Genomic DNA, 20,583 nt, shown 5'->3' on the forward strand with positions numbered 1-20,583 from the left:
ATGGGAACTGCAAAGATTTACAACCTGGATTGAAGCCAACTATCAAAAAGTCAATTTAGAAGCAAGTGCCACACAGTAAGTGAAGTTAAACTGCCCTGCAAAAAAATAGTTATACTGGATTGTATGTACCAGCAGGGGCATACCCAGATCAAGACAAACAAAGATGCTGTTTGGGTTTGCTTTTTTTCCTTTTTTCAAGAACCATCCTTGAATTGCGACCAGAATAGCCAAAACAACCTGTCTTTTAAACACACCCACTCACCCAGATGAATCTCAGAGGGACTCCTGAGTTTCAGCAAGCTCAGGGAACTTGCACAGAAACGTAAGTGACCTTATTGGTATCCAAATGCCATAGCTAGAGCATCTGAAAACCAGCACTTATTTTCCATATACATCCATGAGAATAGTAAACAAAATGGCAGGAGGTCTCAAATATTCATTTTTAAAGATCCAAGTACAATGCATGCACACGTTTGGGGTTTGTTTTGTTTTTAAATGTACACAACTTAGATATCCTCAACTGCACATAAATCTGAGTTAAACCTGAATGTACCTAATATGTCAGATCAGGTCTTCTTAGTATTAGTTTTTAACCTGCTCACACACATCTGTTCTGTAACAAATGTGTTTTGTAACAGCTTTCTGGGTTTTTTGATTATTATTCTACCACAAAATTGCTTTTAAAATGTTTTATAGTGATTTTTACATCTCTACAGTTAAATTAAAAATTACATATACACAAATGCACATACAGCCTTATGGTTTCGCTTCAAGAAATGTTTTGATTTGGCTCTGCCTGGAGAGTTATTTTTTGTCCTTTCTTGATGATCTTCCCCGATTCATTTCAGGTGACCAGCCTCACACTGCAAACAATTACAGACAACCATGGAAACAAAACCTGAGCACTATCACTGCATACCTGCCACCCAGGGGAGCACCTGAAAGCACTATCCACTTCACCTCATGCCAAGTCTTTTCTAGGAGCTGTGGTGACAGAGCTACCAGCTACTCATCATCACACATAATGAGGGCATAAATCATCTCGCAGAAAGGCCTGCCATGACTTTCAGCTGAGACTGTCATCTTCCTAAGCCACTTTCTTTACAGAGCTTCTTTTGTTATGGCTCTTTTACATTTCTTAGTTTTTACAACTGCTACATCAGAGTTTCATTTTACTTATATTAATCTTTCGACACTACTGAAAAAAAAGAAAAACTAAATTCTGCTGCCCCCCCCCCCTTTTTTTTTAAATGAGAGAGTCAAACCAAGAGTTGTGTCCATACAGAAGGCACACAGCCAGCATCAAGCTTGCTTGAACTAATTCCATTATCTTTTGTTTGAGGACAAACAACTCATAGTCCAACCTCCATATTTTTAACAGACATTATATCTTTTTGGGTTTCACCCAAATTTATTGGTTCACACATGCTGCTACTTAGAGAGTATTAAATGGCCAGCTGACTCCTTGACCTCCCCTGGTTCTCTACAAGCAACGTTTGCTATTAATACGTGTGTGTTCAAACACAAATATAAGTACATTCATATTGGCTGCTATAATCTCATACAATAGAATGCCAGCAGACCTACCCTCACATGCCCAAGAAAAAGGATGCAAAAAAAAGAGATGACTGCAAATTACCTACAGAAGTCATCCAAGTGTGACTGACTACATCATTCAACACTCGCAAGGAACAGCTACACACAGCAGGGAAAGAAAAAAGGTTATTGCATGATGTTTCTCAAGGGACACCTACTCAAGAAATTACATTCCAGTACTCTCTGGGTGATATTCTGACAAACAACACAATCCCACCTTTAAAGTCTTGCTTTGAATACCAGGAAATAGCACAGCCAGGGAATCGGTAAGAGGAATGCCTTGCATTGTTTTAAAAACACACAAGGGCCACAGGTCCTACACAAAATAGGCCCGCTATACCAAAGGGTTCAGACACTGAAAAAGGCTGATTTTAAAAAATAAATAAATAAAAAAATCAGCCAGTAAGGCTGGTGGATGACTCATTTTGAGATAAGAACGTGTATTTGTATATACATATAAATTTTGTATAGATATGTACATATTTGCATATATAATGCAAATATGCTTCCCATAGTCAACTGCTTCTTCTCACTTTGCCTGCAGCCACGCAGAGCATCACCTGTAGGACAACATAAGCGAAATACAATTTAAACAAGCAAGCAAAATATGCAGCCAGGCCGTTAGGAATTTGTGCTGCTGATTTCTGGATGCACATACAGAGGCAGCACATTAATTTTTCAGTGCTGGGAACAGCTAACGGATGCTGATCTATCAAGCCAAACTGCCTATTGGAGAAAGCATAATGTTGTCTACTAGCCAAATATCTTCTATCATGGAGAGTGTGACCTTTTTTGAGGTCATTACTGATTCATATCCATTATTCTTTATCTAATAACTACCACCTTTTTTAAAAAAATGTATTGTCATTTCAGGGTTGGGGTTTTTGGTTTTGGGGGTTTTTTTCCTTTGGTTGGTTTTGTTTTTTTTTTTTTTTTTTTTTTTTTTTTTTTTTTTTTTTTTTTTTTTTTAAGTTTTCTGTTACCCGAGAGACCTATCCAGTTTTGTCTGGGAGTGCTCACGTCCAGGAGATTATGCTTTCCCACTGCCTGCCTTTGCTGAGAGGCAGGAAGCTGCCCTGCTTACTGAAGGACTTGCTCCCCATCATCCCCGCTCACTGGCACAGGATAAAAGCCTTCTGGGAACCAGAAAGACAACCACAACCCCATGACCAAGGGCATGTCCTACCTGCACTCCAGCTCTGCTGCACTCACCATGGGTTTACCACACTTGGACCTGTCTGAGATGCAGTGTAATCCAGATACCAGGCATGCTCAGAGACGTGGAAAGTCCTGCCCTGCCCCAAAAAGCCTGGCAACTCCACCATTTCTCCTTCCAACAAATTCACACTACTCAAATTCTTGTTTCTTGCCATCATGCTTGCTTGTAATTCTCTGTCCTGTATACTTTTGGGCTGCCTTTGTGCTTCTAACTCCCCCCCTAACAAGTTCCCATTTGGATGCTTTCCCTCTTCTCCATTTTTGAGAAGTCCTTCATGAGGGCTTTTCTTATTCTTGGTTGTCTTTTCCAGGTACTGTGTCACCTGCCCACTTAGTTGAGGTTCCCATACACTATGAGGGGATGGATGTTATTATTTCCCACTCTGTTCTGGGGGACATCAGCAGTGTTAGTCACTTGGACAAAATTCCTACACCAAAATTAGGTGTCCCTAATTCATATCTGAGGCTTTGTCATAAGAGTCTGTAACTCATCAAAAACGTGTTTTTTGAAAAAATTTAGCATTTCAGTACTTCTGCAGCCAGATCATATAGACCAAGCTGAATTCAAGTCATTCATGGTCCCCTGACCCTACTACCCTGCACAGATAATACATACTTTCTCAGTAAAACACACCTGTTTTTTATATTTATTTATTCTACATTAAGGTACCTTAATGCAGATTTTGTTCAACCAAACAGTAAAAGAAAGCATCAGGACATTTTATGTGCAAATATGCAGTCCATATATATTTTAACACAAAGAAAAACACTGTCTATAATATTTGCAGTTTGTTATAAATCAAGAGAACTTCATTCACTCTGGTGCAGCTATCTGAATTGACACCGGCTAACGGTATCAATTTTACTTGCTCTGTGGGGAGATTTGTTAAGTTAGAAATAAAGTTGCACACACACAAAAAAAAGTTCAAAGTTAAGGCTGACAAGACCACTACTGCCATGCTTCGAGCCTCTGGGGTTGCAGCGAGGTCGGGCTGCGTACCAAAAGGAAGCCTGGCAAGCTGTGGAGCTGTGCTGGAGTGCAAAGGCATTACACGATCAAAGCAATCATTGCCAGGTAACTCAGGTACTTTAGGTAAAGCCTAAAACAAGAGAGCGATATTTAGGGTTGCAGTGATGCATTTTGAATCTCATTTACACCAAGATCAGTGAAAAGCATTTTTCAAAGCTGACTGTCAGGTAACAGCAGTAATTCTGAATGAGAAGGTGCATATTTCTTCTGAAGTTATAGATGCCACTGTGCTTTTGTTTTCTGTGGGAAGCTTTTCAAGTACAGCTAGGTTTTCTGTTACAGCATTTCATCACTACTGTCCACTTTTCCCCCCACCATATGTTGTAGGAATGAACGCAATGTTGCTGCTGTCCTTTCAAGAATGGATGCAAAATTCCGAAGCTGAGACAAAACAGAACCGGAAACTCCAGAAAAATGTCATAATTTCTATGTTTGCCAGCTCTCAATTAACTAATGGGATGAGCTACAGCTTCTCTCTCCAAACTGCTCTATCTGCTAAACCAAGAACGTTCATCAACTGTTCAGACAGAAAAACAAAAACAAAACCACCACCTTCTTCATCTAGCTGGTATCCTCCATTAAATACTGAAACATAACTTATGAGAATGACTTCATTTTATTACTCAAGACAAAAATTCCCAGTTTACCCATCTTGCCCATTTGCATCTAAATGATTGGTTTGGGTTTGTGTGGCAGGGTTTTGGTAGCAGGGGAGGGGCTGCAGGCCTGTGAGAAACTGCTAGAAGCTTCCCCAGCTCCAAGTCAGACCTGCCGCTGGCCAAGGCCGACCCAACCAGCGACAGTGGTAGCGCCTCTGAGATAAGATATTTAAGAAGGAGAAACTTTCAGCGGAGAGAGGAGTGGGATGTAAGAGGAACCCCTCTGCAGACACCGAGGTCAGTGAGGAAGGCGGGGGAGGAGGTGGGCCGGAGGAGGGGATGCCCCTGCAGCCCGTGGTGAGATGGCAGGCTGTCCCCCCCAGCCTGTGGAGGGGAGCGGGGGAGCAGATGCCCACCTGCAGATCTCCACCTGGGGAGAGAGGAGCCCACGCTGGAGCAGGGGGATGCCCCCCAAGATGGCCGTGACTCCATGGGAAAGCCCACGCTGGAGCAGTCTGTGACTGAAGGACTGCAGCCCATGGGAAGGACCCACGCTGGACCAAGGGAAGAGTGAGGAGTCCTCCCCCAGAGGAGGAAGGAGCAGCAGAGACAAGGTGTGATGAACTGACCCCAACCCCCATTCCCTGTCCCCCTGTGCTGCTGAGGTGGGGGGGCGAAGGTAGAGAAAATCAGGAGTGGAGTTGAGCCGGGAAGGAGGGAAGGGTGGAGGGAAGCCGTTTTAAGATTTGGGTTTACTTCTCATTATCCTTGTTTTGATTTGATTGGTAAATTAAATTGATTTTGTTTTTTTCCCAAGTTGAGTCTTTCTTTTGCCCGTGACCATAATTGGTGAGTGATCCCTCCCCTGTCCTTGTCTTGACCCACAAACTTTATATTTTCTCCTCTTCATCCCACGGTGGGGGGGAGGAGTGAGCAAACGGCCTGGTGGTGCTTTGTTGCCAGCTGGGTTTAAACCACAACAATGATCTAATCCATACTCCCTGTGTTTTACCCTTCTGCAGGAGCAGTGAGCACAGCAGAACCCACCCACTGCCAGAAGACCAGGATTACAAGCCAAGGCTGTTTCTAACTCCCATGGTTACTAGAAAGCCCCCAAAAGACAAGCTGAGCAAAAGACAAGCTGAGCTCAGCTGGTTTCCAGGGTGTTGGGACAGAAGAAAAGAATTGTAAAGCAATACAAAAAAACCTGCACCGGTATCTCTTTAAACAGTTCCTTCTGGAACAGTTGTTCCATCACCAGCAGATACCTTCTGTGACTTTCCTTATCACTGTCCCAAGCAGCCTCCACTCTTTCTATCTTGAAAGCAAAATACCAAAACAAAATCACAACAGTTCTGTTCGTATCTTATTACTCATTCCTCCTGTCATCAGAGTTTCCTATTTTTATTTAACCCAAGCGCATTATATCCCCAGTCTGCAATGCAACAGTCACAGCATTAGCTGTTGCTGCTCCTTGGGGATCTGGTGGTAGCAGATGCAGTAACAAATGTAGTGCGGGTTGGATTTTGAAACTTCAATGTAGAGATTCTTCTAAAAAAGTTTACCCTACCAATTTATATATATATAAATATATATTAAAATATACATTTATTATATAAATATGTATGTATTTATATATAAATATATAAAAAGCTTTACATTTATATTTTGTGTGTGTCTGTGTGTGTGTGTAACTGCTTCCTGACCATTGGACAACCAGCTAAAATACAATTTACAATTCACAGCAGAGGAACGATGCTGAAGCAAACTGTTACTTTAACAAAATGTTATTTTATCTGTGGCAATGGAAGGCTGTAAGACACTAACACAAGCTTCCTCCATGCTTGATTTTCATCTCAGATGCAGTACACTAACTTCAGCAGCCCAGACAAGCCCAAGTATCTTCAAGTATTTTTCAGAGACCATAAAACCAGGAAGACTTAGGGAACAGACAATTACCAAAGCTATTGTACAGGAGCTTTGATGCACTGAGGGAAGCACAAAATGTTTACCTCAGAGGAGTTAACAAGAGGGAAGACAAGGAAAGATCCAAATAAATGGTTCAGTGGAAGTGAAATGGGAACTTCCCTTTTTGACACAATAAGGGGAGATGGGAAGATACAAATTAACCAAAAGAGTGGAAAATGTCAGATGATAAAAAGGAAATTTCAATTAATATTATCATTAATGATCTTGTCACAAAAGGTGTTAGTGAAATCTGCTGCTGACAAAATTTGGATGCTCTGCTGCAAGGAGAAAGATGGAATCACCAACAGAAAAACTGGATGCTGAGAAGTAACATAATAGAAATGTAATTAAGTGAAGTAACACAGAGCACAAGGTCATTCATTCAGGGAATCACTAAGAAATTCTGCTGTCAGTGTTCAGCTGTGATGCAAATGTTAGGATATGATGGAAGAAAGAGACCCAGCTACATCAGCAGGGCACTGACCTGCTCTCTGAGTTCCCAGTGTGATGCATGCACAGGGGAAGGCAAATATGTTCTCTGGTTACAGCCTTTCCTGCAGAGCTAGGAAAACACTGACACCATCGTGCAAGGTAATGCCCAGACCTCATCTGAAACAGCCCAGTAGCATCTGGTCCCTCACACACCAGGGATTAATGGAAAACACAGGAAATTGGAAGATAATCAAGGTACCAGATTTCTGTCCTGTACAAGGATATTAAGGGTTTGGCTTACAGCAGAAAAAAAGGCTGAGAGAAGCAAAAAAACCTTTAAAGTATAATGCTGGCACAAGAAATGAGTGCAGGTAAAGCAGTCGTTGCTAAATTTAGGCTGGAAATTAGAATACCTAGCATCAGAGAAAGGTGATCCAAGCATGGCCTTCCAAAAGGGTATAAAATCATCCATCAAAATCATCTTGAAAGTTATGAATTGTGTAATATGACGGGGGTAAGCATCTGAATGGGAGATACTCTAATGTGGTGGGGTTTCGTTTGTTTTGTTTTTTTAGTTAAAAAAAGAGCATCGACAATTTTTCTGTGGAATTCACCAAGAGGTTATCGAAAATCTGAACAACCATATCTGGACAAAAATCCAGCAGGGTTATAAAACTGCATGGTTAGTGAATAACAAGATATCCAGAGTACAAAGGTGGTGTTTTTTTTAAAAAAAAAGGCAACAACAAAAAACCAAACCAAAACAAACCCACAGAACAAACCAAACAAAAAACAAAAAAAACCCACACCACCAAACCCAAACACCTAAGGTTTAGGGTATCAAGTTTCAAAGGATAAGATGGCTTTAATCTAATAGGATTTGGAAAAAACTTTGTGAACAGATTTTTCACTCTGTCTTCTACACAATTTCTTGGCCTTCTTACTTCTCTGAAGCAGTCAAAACCAGGAATGACTGAAAGCAGATGAACTATGAGGTATGATTCAGGATTTTAATTTCTACTACTTTCTCTCCCCTTAAAAAGCCCCCTTCTCTAGGCGCAGTTACCAAGCGTGTGTCTGAACATCTCAATTTGCCATAAACTGGACAACAGCTACAGCTCTAGCAACACAGGCAGTACATTTCTTTTGCTGCTGAGCTGAAGGAAGGACTGAAGTCTTATTTGTAAGAAGCAAGCAACTCATTTACATTTTTGACAAGAAAACAATTCAGCCCTCCGGGGTTTTGTTTTGCTTTTTAACCCACAGGGATATGAAGGAAAAATAAATTCAAAGTCATGAGGAACTCATATGGACAACAATGCTGTAGTATCCAAATAGAGTACACTAAATAAACCTCTCCTTTGTTTCCAGCTTTCGCAGGTTTTATGGCAGAGCCGTTTGATACAGAGAACTCCGATAAATAAAGAGTTGTTCATCGGTCATACAAAACCCCTCAGCGTTTTAGTAAACAAAGAAATGTTGGAAAGAGTAATTTCTGCAGCATCATAGGAAAAAAATACTACTTTAAGACCAGTTAATGAAATAAGGAAATAAAAAGCCAGGGTTTTTTTACGTCTTTCTGGAAGGAAGCTACACAAACTACCTCTATAGCTCTATAACAAAACCTCATGACTAATGTATCAGTGTCATCCTGGAATACTTCTGAAAAAGTTAACAAAGTAGTAATTACACTGGAAATTATATTGGAGGTTTTGTCAAAGTACTTGTTTAGCCTTACCTGCCCTCAAAAATAACAGCTACAAGAGACAGCGAAGTCATATAACGTAGAATTTGTAGTTTTATTTAACTAAAAGAGTATTTGAAACCCATGTCTAGCATACTGAGATAAAACTTTGGTCAGCCTTTTGGACATTGAATGACATACGGACATGATCCACTCTGCATCTGAAACCAGTTTTATACTAGTGTCAGTCACTGAAATCACCTGCATAAACAGAAGAGTAGTTGTGAGACAGGCTGTCGTTGGGGCTTTTTGATTCTTTCCTCAAACCTAATGATGACGTGTATTTAGAAAAATATAAGCATGTTCCTGGGTACCACCTTCCCTCTCCATTCACAACCCGTATCGTATTGACAACTGCTGCAATACAGCGTAAATTGTTCCTAAGCTGATATGCCACGTGCCATGTTTTTCTGCAACAATGCAGTGGAAAGGATTCTCAGCATCCAAAAAGAAAAATTTATTAACTGAGTCACAAGTCAAGATATGGTTCATTATCTGCAGTTATCACATAAGAGTTCCACTTTTCTGATGGAAGAACTTATTCTTAGGAAAAACCAGTTTTTTTAATAATTAAACATCTGTCAGAATAATCAGAACAGAGTTTCATGCTGTCACTGATGCTTCCTAATCCTAACTGAGCCACGAATAATCACGTTAAATATTGCAATACTCCATTAAAAAAGCAATTTTATTTAACATTTTCTAAAATACTGTTTATTTCTACCTCATGGTAGCATTTTCCATTTTTTCACAAATGAGTCAAGTCTGCGGACAATAAACTACTAGCTCCAGACAAACAACCAGCTAAGATTCAATTATTTCTTTTCAGGTCTCCCCTCTCCACAACAACCTCCCCCAAGGCAAGAACTGTGTCCTTGGTTTGCAAGGACAATTGCTATCAATATACCAAGAAATTTATCTCTCTTTGAAAGTATGATATACTAAGGTAGTAAAAAAGGCTGAACCATGTCCTACACTACCCAGTACTACATATTCTGCTGCTGTTACCAGTGGCAAAAGGTGATGATGGATGATGACAACACTGGGAGCAGAAGCACAGGCTATTCCATTCACCTGATGCAATTTGAGAAGTTCCCCCAGGGTTTCCTTCACAACCTATTACTATTATTAACCAAATCAGGCACCAGAGCATTAGCCTGATTTTGTGAATAACATCTTCCACAAATAAGCAGCTACTCTCTCCAGTCCTAAGTGATGATAACATAGCAGGAACTTTCTGATAGCCTCTTCTGAGCCACAGAAGAGGGCTTGCAGCACACTACTGGGGAGCTACCATGGAGGTACTGCAACCTTATTTGCCAAGCAACAAGTACTGTAGATGATCTTGTATGATTTCAGCACCAAAACAGCGTGAACTGAGGTCAATTAGAATGGGACCCATTAAACTCATCTCCTACCGGCTCCCTACGAAGTATCACAGAGTATGCGTCTTCTGGGCCACACTTGGACCTGAAGTTCAGGTTCAACCAAGCTCATTGCTTTGTAGCACTGCTTTGTAGTTTTAAATGACTCTTAATAAGAAACTGTTTAACTAAAGAGGGGTCACCAATACAAGTACATCCTGAGGCAAGAGCAACTATGGATTTTCTACTAGTCTATGAAACAAATTAATTCTGGTTCAACCCCTGACAGAGAGGCACACACACTACAGAAATCAGTCTCAGCAGAAATACTGGAACAGCCATGAAAACTGAACTCTCTTGTTATTAGCAGCAGAGATCCCACTGGGGCATGGAGGAAGATGCTGACGTGGCCTGAAGGACAACCTGAGCTATTGCTGTGTCCACGCAGATTTTGTTCTTGGCATGGACTTCCACCTTTAAAATGTATTCTGTAGACATGTTAAACATGTAAGTGTTAATCCAGTGAAATCTGGAAAAGAACTAGCCTACACTACAGCATGTGTGATCTCAGAGACAATGTGGTAAGCACCAACTCCACTGCAAGCACGACACCCATGCCCTGACTATAAGGCTTGCTAAAAGACTCTGAAAAGCAGCGATAGCTGCGCAGGTAGTTGAACCCACACCAACTCCATTACCTCCAAAACCCACAGTTATCACAAAATGAGTAACCTTTCCTTTTAATTTGAAAAGCTAGGATCTGGCAAGCTGTATCCTCCCTGAGCAGCTGGGGTGAGGAGTTTCAACTACATTAAACAACAACTGAAGCACTATTCCCCTCAGCTTGGCATCAAAGCAGTCTGCCATGAGAATGCTGATTAAAGATTAGCAGGGATGGTCTCACAAAGCTGCCTGCAAGATGCCTAGCTAATGCCAGGCCAATGGCTGCACCATGCCCTCGCAGAGTGCTTCCTGACAGTAAAACAGAGGCCTGCCAAGCATCATGCAGTGAGCAATTCACCTAAACATGCTCTGATGGCCAGACCTTTGGGGAACTGGACATGGCTGCAAAGAAGAGTAAGATGAATTAGGTGACTGGTCCTATTAAGGTGAAGGTCCTCAACCCAATAGCTTCTTCCCCAGGGAAAGGACTGGAATCTTATTTAAGGGAAATTATGAGACTCCCTTACTAATACATAAAATGACTCAGGACAGCAAGAGGACTTACAGGCTCTTACGGAGAAGGGGAGCAAGGGAGAGGGGGAGCGAGGGGGAGGGGGAGAAGAAAAAGACATGAGAATGACTTCATATATGATACAAATTAATAATTTGCATGGCAACTCTATGTTTTAGAAGAATACTGATCGGTTCCCATGTAAGAATTGAGGCTCTATCAAGTAGGTATAGAGACTAAAGAAAAACAACTTGGAAAGAAAAGTTGCATCATTAGCCCAGCTTCCTGTGTATTACAGACCACTAAGTCTTCTTGATTAACATCCACGAAAAGCACAAAGACCAAGAATAACCCTGAACCCTTACATAAGCCCTTAAGTGCCATCTTACTGCACTGGCTAAAACAATCATGTCTCATGCAACTGCATACCAACATGATATTACCTCTGGCTGGAGTCCCATCATTCTCTTTGTGCAAATACTGCTTTAATAAGAAATATCTTGTCTCACTGCAGTGTACCTTTATTGGGTGGGGGGGGCAGAGACAGGGAAACCCAAACAAACCATAAAACCTCCGAAATTCTTCAGGATGAGAGAAGTCCTTTGTATATAAGGAATTCTCTGGGAAAAGTAACATGCAGCATGAAAGATCATTTTCTAAATCAGTGTCTCAGCTAGGTAGTAGCATTTATCTCCTCTCTACATTTAACTAACCAGAGAAAGAGGAAACTTACAGGATAAGAGTTTGCAGTGTGCACCCCACAAGTAAAGCAAGAACTTGAGGCATGCATAAGATTTGCTCAGTGGCTACAAGGCTGGCGTACATCTGAAAGCTCTGCCAGCTCACCTCCATCAGTTAGGAGGAATAAAAATAACACCCTTGCAAGGATCACACCAACAAAAGCCCAGAAGAGTGCTGCTGCATTTCAGGAAGGTGGAACAGCAACCCTGATGGAAAAACTTCCTGCCTCTGCCAGCAAACGGTGCAGTTTCTCTGCAGGGCTCTGCCAGTACAACTGCTTGTATGGCGCAGGCAAACCTACAGACATGCTTAGCCCAAGTCTTCCAGCTAACAGCACTTTCTCTGTGGGCAGACAATGCCAGACGTCTCACATATCTTACTTCTGAAGATGCGAAGCCCTGTGGCTTGCCAGGTACTGGGAAGTACATCACCAGTCTGTAAGGTCACATGAGAAGGAAGGGAAAAGCCACAGCGCCAGAGGCTGCTAGGGAGGGTGCCACCAGGTAATCCTTCCACATAGATGGCCTCAGCTGGTGCCACAAAGCAGCTGCTGCTGTGGGCTTCCTTCCCACTCCGAGACCCACACAGAACCATTGGAACACATCACAGGAGACTGCACTTCTGCTGCACAGAACACTGAAATCCAACATGGGTGTCCACATTAACAGATAGTATTACTGAAACCACAGAGGAACAGCACTACTGTGCAACACCTCTGTTGCATACAGCCTTTTCTCACATGAGGTGGCAGACCAAGTTGTAGTGTTTTGTCACTGTATTGGGTCTGACTGAGATGGAGTTAATTCTCCCCATAGCAGCCCTCGTAGTGCTGTGCTCTGCATGAGTAGCTAGAAAGGTGTTGATAACACACCAGTGTTTTGGGTACTGCTGAGCAGTGCTGGCACAGCATCAAGGCTGTCTATCCAACATTTTTGCCTCCCCTCAACGGTAGGCTAGGGGTGGGCAAGATCTTGGGAGGGGACATAACCAGGACAGCTGACCTAAACTAACCAAACAGATATTCCATACCATATGACGTCAGCTCTGATATAAAAACTAAGTAAAGGGAGACGGAAGGGGGCATTTTTGTCTTCTGGAGCAACTACTATGTGTACTGAAGCCCTGCTTCCCAGGAAGTGGCTGGACACCGCCTCCTGATGGGAAGTAGAGAATAACATCATTTGGTTTTTTTCTTTGCTTTCGCGCATGAGCTTTGCTTTCACTTTATTAAACTGTCCTTATCTTGACTCATGAGCCTTTTGTTATATTTTCTCCCCCCTGTCCAGCTGAGGAGGGGGAGTGATAGAGCAGCTTTGGTGGGCACCTGGTGCCCAGCCAGGGTCAACCCACCACAGTCACACAAATACAGCTAATCTGCAAGAATGGATAAACCAAGAACTGCTCTTGCTGGAGTACTAGAAGAGCTGGAGCATCTTTGTTAACAAACATCATGATAAACAACGTAAATACTGCATAGAAATACAGGTGCTTCCGGTCTCTGTGCTGGGAGAAATCTGAGACTTCAGTGTTTGAGACATGGGACAAGAAAAGTGCAGAAAGAGCCCCCCCGCCACAGGATCCCCAGAGACGGAGCAGGTTACTTACTCTCCCCAGCTCGTGAGTGTCCTGGGCACCAGCACCCCCTCAGGTCGCTACAGAAATCAGGCAAGCTGCAAAACAAAAACAAGTCACATATTAGAGTTTTCATTTATGAAGAGTCAAGGAGGGATTAATGAAAACTACTGAGCTTGCAAAGGTTAGGGTTACCAGAAAAAACCCACATGGTCTCCCTCTGTGGCAGTGGGAGCCAGCAAGTCAGCAGGAGCCTGGAAATCAGACAGGCACAAGTGACTGAGTAACCCAACCAACCACCTTCAGTTTAAATCCTTAAAAACCATATGCATTCAACAACGTGCATGCAGTAGAAGTAAAAGCAGAACAGAGGATCTGTATATTACAGTGCAGGGATCTTCCCAAACCACGCAGGTGTTGCAAGCTGCTGTCAGACTATGACAGCTCGGGCATGTAAGAGACACGCTGAAAAGCATGCTTTAAATTCTCTCTCTTGCTGCACTGTATTACAGACCTGCAGTTTTCCCCATGCACAAACAGTGAATATCACAAAGAAAATTAATTTAGATGATAGAGATGAGCCCCACGTTAAAAAAAAAAGCAGCAAAGTGTCCTCACTAAACAGTATGTTTATAACCTAATTTAGAAAAATAAAGTGAAAAATCATCTTTTCAATTATGCTTGTGTTCAGTAGACATCAAGTATATAAATTATTTTTGCTAAGTCTGCATGCTGTATCACAGTCATTCCCCAACCATTCCATGCCCTGGTAAATGGTGAATTAAATTACATTAATGCTATGGGGTTTGGTACTGAAAAATATATTGGGATTGTTGCCACAACCTCGCTTCTGTCACTGTATCTCCCCATCAAAAGATACTCCATCAGCGGCAACAGATCTGTCAGTCAAACTATGTTCTAGGATTCAAAGTATTATTCAACTTTATATTTGTTCTCCCATCTGGAGAAAATAAATATGCAAGACCACAGAAACAAATCTCATCTGCTGTAGAGTTTTAAAAAAATTTTTTTTCTTTGTTAAAGCAAAAGACAGGCTAAATCAAGCCAAATTATATTCCATTTTGAAGAGAGATTTGTTCCTTCTCGTTCTTGTTCTAACAGAAATCCAAGAACTATAAATCCTAGAAAGTACTGAGACAGAACAGATAATTTAAGAGAACTAAAAATGTTCTCATTAAAAATCATATTTGTCATTTAGAAACTTGAAAACAGACCTTCTTGTAAGCCAGATGATAAATAATTTTAAAATCTAAAGCTTTTTGAAGAAATCAAGAAAATATACTCGTTTTCATTTCAGTAATGAAATTGCACTTTAAAAAAAAAATCTTCAAGAGGGCAGAAAGAAAACAGAACAATGCTTATTAAACTAATATTCTAAGCCAATTTAGCAGGCACATTTGTGGACTTTTGTATCAGACAATCAGATTTCACTATTCCAGAAAGAAAAAAGAAGAGGGAGAGAAAGAAAACACACCTTAACACCTTCATACCAGTAAAGCCAAGAAACTAGCAATTTCCTTCTGTTTGAGATTCACAGGTTTTATATAAACAAAACTTTCTGGGTTAAGTGTTGAGACCCCAAACTTCTCCACAGACTGGGCATACATGCTAGCTTTTTTCCAAGTAATTTTAAGGAGTTTCTTCCTGAGACACACAAACCGATCCATCTGTCTGTGCTGACATGGCCATTTTTATAATTAACCCTCTTCATCCTATATATGAAACCTAATTTGCTCTAAACCAAGCCTAGCGTAACTGCAACAGAAACAGTAGTTAATTCAGTGAAGAAAATAAAAAACAGGCAATGCTCAAAAAGCATTTTACACCTGAAACAAGACCAATTTTTTTATTCAAACTAAGATGGGGTCAGCTGCCAGTTCTGAGATCACAGGAAAGCCTGAAATACAAAATACAGGTCTCCAAGGTAGGAATGACCAAGCTCTCCAACAAAACAGCAGATAGGAAATTGTAAAACAAAGTTTCAACAAGAGACATTTGACCTCATATCCAAAGGGATATTAACACTGATGACATACATTTCGGAAACTGTGCTACCGCACACCCAACATTTTCTATTTCCCAATTGAGAATCTCTCCCCTGCCCTGACTGTCCTTCCCTTTCTCTGCATCCTGCAGAACATGTCTGCCTCTCCACCCATATTTTTACCATGTTGCCTGCCTTGAAAATTGGCAGACTTGAAAACAACTCGGGGATGAAGAGAGGAACTTTTTTTTTCTTCCTGTTTATAAATCTTAATATTTCAAAGAAAAGCTCAGCCAGCCAACGGTGCACCAAGCTCAGTCTCCCAGACCTATGCAAGCTAGAATAATTCATTTAGGACTTTATTAAAAGCAGTAAATTGGAAGGCAAATAGCATGCAGGCACTGATACCCTTCTTAGAAAATGAATTAGCAAATGTTTACACCCACAGATGACAAAGTAGGAACATACCGTTACAATTAATGAAATAAAAAACTGGCTGGTTGAGGTAATACTAGGTGCGACTTTAAAAAATTAAATCGTCCCTATTTACTACTTTTGCAAAGATGGGGTGATAGCTACCTATTCCTAAAGTGGGATTAGATATTCCCAGGTATTTGGATTTCCATGGGACACAGACCTGCGATCCAGTCCTCAGCTAGCCTCAGAAACGAGCGATCTCACAGGTGCCAGCGTGCAACCTGATCTTGGGCACATCACAGAATTTCAGTTAGAAATAATAAAACCAAACAGAAAACACCAGCCAGCAAGGAAAAAATTTGGGAGTTATTGCCCCTGTTGAGATGCTAGAAAAAAACTTCCTTTTGTAGAGCTCTCAAAATAGACAAAGACATCTACCCAATAGAGACTCCCCACAGATTTGTAATGTCTAAACTCAGACCAAAGCTACTGTCTTGAGGTTTAGCAGGAATTTACCAAGCTAGGAACCACTGCAGATTTTTTTCCTCTTGCTCCACTGCAGCCCGTGCTTGTGCCTGGTGGCTTCCTGCCAAGAGCTAAGAAGGTTAGCAGGTTTGATTGCTCCCCTTTCCAACCTCCTTGCTCTTGGTAAGGAACTTTAAAGTTTAGGTTAAATACAAAAGAGGCAGGTTTCCAATAGCCAAATTTCAACTGGAGTCATTCAGTACCAAAATAGGTTTTATACTTCAGTAACTCTCCTTTCCTGAAGCACACACTATATAAATGGTGTGTTCCTCAGCAACGGCATTGCATTTTTGTTCTTGCCCTTAAATTAGAAAAAAACCTGCACCAGCGAGGTTCTCAGATGCTTCTGTTGGCTTAAACTGAACTACTGAGATTTAAATCCACTTAATCTAAAAAGTGACACAAAAAAATAAAAATATTGACCAACTCTCCCCCCTTCCACCACTAGAAACTGCTTCTCAAATGGCCCCAGCAGAGAGCAGTCAGCCTGGGCTTGGGGGTGGCACATCTCTCCAAGGACAACAACAGATAGTCTTCTACTTCTTCACTTCGAAAGCTTGTTTTGTAGGAAAATAAACTCACCTATCTGCATCAGGGAATACAAATTTTAAGGATTACATCACTCTGGAGCACTCCTCCTGTATCCTTTATAGTAATGACTATATATTGCTAACAGCCTGCAAACCTGCCCATGTTGGGCAGCATGGAAGGGTGTAAAATCAGTAACGTCCAAGTCGGCAGGGATCCAGTTGCTCTGGGAAAAATAACTACAGATTTCTGAATTCTTGCACTTTTAGAATGGAAGCACAGTTATGAACTTATGTATGAGGTTGAGGATATTACATATGTACAGTACTCATCACACAGAGATGAGTGAACTGATACCAGTACGAAACTGGTGACAGTTTTCATACTGCAGTTTTCTCTAGGCACACACATACATGCAGGCATGCTGCATTTATATTATCAGACTGGGGACTCTGCCTTAAATTGTCTTTTAAACAGGAATCACAGGATCCCACCCAGCCCTCCATTAAGATTTCCACCTCTTCCTCCAATTTAAAAATAGAAAAAAGAAGTCGTCCAGCATAACATCAATAATGAATAAGTACAGCATGGTCAACTATTTTAGGGACAAATTTTTCTCTTCCCTTCTAGAAAGCACATTACCAGTTTCTAACTCCAGTCCATCAGCCAGCCTCCTGGTGAGCCTCATGCAATTGCGCCGATAACCCAGGCTGCTGGGGTTTGTTTCCAAAAGGAGGAGAGAAGGAAGAGCTGAGTTTTGTTCTGAGGTTTCTAGGGGCCTTAGTCTGGAAACAGTTTAAAAGAAAAAACAAGCCAACAAATTATGCTCTTCTTAAAAAAAAACCCACAACCAAAAAACCAAACCTGCTAAGTGTATTAACAAGTTGAATTTCAACTTGAGAGACCTGGAGGACTCTCATAACATAATGAAGGGTAAAAGACTCATTAAAAATGGGGTGGAGGAGAAGGCTGCTGTCACCACCTCAAGAATTCCCTGATGCTTTTAGTATCTACCTTTCTTTGTCTGCATCCTACCTTCTTTGACAGCAATTTTTGCCAAATCCACAGAAGGAAGCATCTTACACGTGAATTCACTTACTACCCCAGAGGGCCAAAAGGAAAATAGCATCACTTAGATGGTATTTTACCTTCTCAATTTCTGAAGCACAATTTTTTGAAGATCAGGAAGAAGCATTTATTTCACAATTAGTGGCTAAAACACTGAAATGCACATGGCACTGCTTTATTTATGAACTCTGAGAAGTCCTACAAAACTGAAGAGATTTGATTATCCATTATTTGCAGGAGGAGTCCCATTCTTCCCCTTCCAGGTTAAAAAGCATATTCTGGACACCTTCCTGGAAAGGGCAGAAGATGGGTCAGGTCTTCCTGGGCCAACAAGGAACGCAGGCATGGGTCTTCTGCCTCCCCACAACACATGCTGACCATGGGGTCACTACAGAAAAGACTGTAAGGGGGGAAAGTCTTGATATTTATGAATGATACCCAAGTCTGTCCCCTTCACTTTAGTGATTCTTTTTATTTCAAATGTCCAAAATGGATATTGGAAGGTGCTTTTTTGGTTTTTCCTTTTAAAGTTTTGCACAGAAGGGGGTTCGGGCAGGGGGGAGAGAGGCAGGAGGGGAAGAGCTAAGAAACTTTCCTTTCATGCCAGTCTGGACCAAATCTGTATTTTCATTTTAGCAAATACTCCCCACCATTGCCCTCAAATAATTTACACAGACCTCCATTGCCAGTGACAGCTCCCGAACACAAGGGTGTTACTTTGGTCCTCTGGCTGTGTGACTTACTGCTTTTCTCAAGTCTTACCACTTGCTGAGCTGTGCTGCACAGACACCAAGGCAGAAGCAAGAAAAGCACTGGGTTGACACTAAAGCAAATTCATCTTTAGCCTCAGAGAGGCTGGCATCTCCCACTGCACAGCACTGGCTCCAGCTCACCTGGTCCTGTCAGATTGTGCACCCCAAAAAACCCGCTTCGATTCATGTTCTGCTTCTATAGTTACACATTTATGGAAATATCCTACCCTTACAGCCTGAGGGAGTTGGTATTTCCACTGGTTAATAATTCAGCTTCCTAAGGGTGACCCAGCTAGCCAGGGCAAGGAGCTGTTCCAGAAAGACAAATGCTGTTCTGGTGCTAGGTCTCAGCACACATACATCCAACATGCAAAAGCCAATGGAAGAAGAGGAGAGCATAGAAACATCCTGAACACAGCTCCCACGCTCCGGGGCAGGTGGTTTGCAGTGTGCTGAGCATCCCCAAGCAGCACAACTAAGCGTCGCGTCCCCCCTTTCTGTCCCTAAGCCCACCCCTTCTCTCCAGCTTTCAGCATCACTGCTATCATGACTCGCCACAAGATCCAGACAAGTAGCTGCTATTACAAAACTGTCTGAGCAAACATCTGGGCTGAGGCTGACAGTTTCTGAGTTACCATGCCAAAAGCACAGCACGATCTACATAGGGATACATATCGCTCAACAGCAACTCTTCAAGCACAGTCCACGTACCACTGCAGCATGTTTTCCCCCCAGTGGATGGCAATCAAGCCATATTTTCTGTTTGCTCATCCCTCCTGACCCAAGCTTTAGAGCTCACAAAAGCCCAATGCACAATTTGCTGTTAGCACTTCAGCAGCAAAATAAGCGTACTTTGAAAACACTCAAGCAGCTGAGTTAAAAATAATAATAATAATAATAATAATAATAATAATAATAATAAAAAGTGGAAAGAAAGAAACTTGAATCAATATTTGAAAACAAAGCAGCCTAGAATTTGTCTCAAAAAAATCTTATTCTTAGCACAATGGGGTACAACTTAGCTAGCCGAACAATTTTCCAAATACATGTTAAGAATAAAACTTACTTTTACACAGGCATCAAATTTTAAGGAAGGAATTGAAAGCCCGGAAATTCATGCTGATACATGTGACAGAGATCAACCATGAGGGTTAGAAGCAACTAAAGATGCTCCTCTCATCTCTGTCTGAGAGAAAAACATCTCCAAACAATTCAACTTCTTAGCAGACGTACCATACTTGAGACCAGGTTTTATCTGTCACTTAGGGAAAGACCTGTGGGTGATGAGTATTCAGGTCACACACACCTTTTCTGCAGCAACCCACAGCACAACTATTCATGTGATAAACACCCACATCACAGCAGAAGCCAGCAGCAATGAATAATGCAGGAGATCCAGTCACTCTACCACATATCATACCCATGGGATATGGAGGCAGCATTTTAGCTTAAGTCATCCTTCCTCCTCCAGGGCACAAGCATGCTCTTTAGTTATTCTCTCTCCACCTCCTGTTCTGCACATACATTAACAGGTCAAACCCAGCAAAACAGGATAAGTCGTTGCAGAAAAAATAGGGACACAAACAAAAATGCAATACACCCTCTCACAAGATGATGTTAAAATATTACATCATCTGCTCAACTCAAGAACTCCACAAACCAGAGACAGTTTTCCCAACAACGTAGTCCTTTGTTCACGTTTCCCAAGAGATGTACTTTCCCACCATTAAGACAATAATTTCACAAAGCATTAGCTAAACCAGGATAAATTAAAATGGAGCCACACTCAGCCTTAGCTTGTAACCCTGCCTGAATGAAGGCATGTTATTAAAAGTGCACTGCAAAATTGA

At 41.5% G+C, this 20,583-nt stretch overlaps 1 protein-coding gene across 10 annotated transcripts in view; it reads right to left on the reverse strand.

The window, feature by feature from the left end:
• The window catches only part of APBB2 (amyloid beta precursor protein binding family B member 2), a 156,502-nt gene that overhangs the window by 123,422 nt on the left and 12,497 nt on the right, over positions 1–20,583 (reverse strand). For all 10 annotated transcript variants that reach the window (XM_030035115.1, XM_030035202.1, XM_030035723.1 and 7 more), the window contains one exon: positions 13,472–13,536. The gene's annotated coding sequence lies outside the window, so the exon portion shown is untranslated. Of the gene's footprint in view, positions 1–13,471; positions 13,537–20,583 lie in introns of those variants that run through there.

This window comes from Aquila chrysaetos, chromosome 1 (genome assembly GCF_900496995.4).
Source record: "Aquila chrysaetos chrysaetos chromosome 1, bAquChr1.4, whole genome shotgun sequence".
Taxonomy (NCBI): Eukaryota; Metazoa; Chordata; class Aves; order Accipitriformes; family Accipitridae; genus Aquila; species Aquila chrysaetos.